This window comes from Frankliniella occidentalis, unplaced genomic scaffold (genome assembly GCF_000697945.3).
Source record: "Frankliniella occidentalis isolate FOCC.00 unplaced genomic scaffold, Focc_3.1 Scaffold349, whole genome shotgun sequence".
In the NCBI taxonomy this organism is placed as follows: Eukaryota; Metazoa; Arthropoda; class Insecta; order Thysanoptera; family Thripidae; genus Frankliniella; species Frankliniella occidentalis.
Window position 1 is genome coordinate 210,624 of NW_026267472.1, and position 939 is coordinate 211,562.

General features: G+C 47.2%; 1 protein-coding gene across 1 annotated transcript in view; it reads right to left on the bottom strand.

The window, feature by feature from the left end:
* LOC113214272 (uncharacterized) overlaps nt 1-939 on the bottom strand; it is a 61,806-nt gene that overhangs the window by 44,940 nt on the left and 15,927 nt on the right. The window lies entirely within an intron of this gene.

A 939-nucleotide genomic window follows, 5' to 3' on the forward strand; every position in this document is an offset into this window, starting at 1 on the left:
ACAGAAAAGGTACCTGGCAAAAAGATGGTTCGAAGCGAGCTGTCACTCAAACGGGCCGAAGGCCCGTTTTCGGATAGAAGATGTATTACACCATATAAATTTAGAAGGGACGGGCCGAAGGCCCGTCCCAAACGCCGCCGGCAGGCCAAGCTGGGCCCGCTCCCTGCCGGACCGAGTTGCCGTCGGAGCGAAGCAGAGCTGGCAACTTGGTTTGGCGGAAGAGCGGGCCCAGCTTGTTTCGCTTATCTTCGTCAAAAACACCCTCTAGCGCCTCAACGGTTTGAGCTAGAGCAAAACGGACAAAATTTTCGCCCAGAGGGTTCTTTTTTGATGAGTTACTCCTTAGGAAACCTTAAAAAAATATTTTTAAAAAACGTCATTTTTGGGATCTGTTGTTTTCGATTTTTTAAAAATCCAATTTTTGAGCTAGAATGCTCATCTTCGAACTCGATCTGTCTTTTTACAAGGTAGATGTACGCCAGACCACGTCTCGCGTAACAGGCTTCGCGATATCTCACGAAACACTGTTACGCTGCGACGCGCCTGGCATACATCTACCTTGGCCTGCGGCGCTGACACCCGAGTCGGAAAGTTGGAAAATGTACCCAAAGATACGGGCCTACGGCCCGTGAACGGCCCGTGAACGGCACGTCACCTCGACTAAGCATACAGAGTTGTCCTTTTTTCGCTTATTTTCGTCAAAACTACCATCTAGCGCCTCAACGGTTAGAGCTAGAGCAAAACAGACAAAATTTTTGCCCATAGGGCTTTACTTTGATGAGTTTACCATTTGAAAACCATAAAAAAATATTTTTTTTATTGTCTTCTAAGGGGTAACTCGTGAAAGTAGAGCCCTTTGGGCGAAAATTTCGTCCGTTTGGCTTCATCTCTCACCGTTTAGGCGCTAGAGGGAGTTTTTCTGACAAAAAAGGCCCAAAA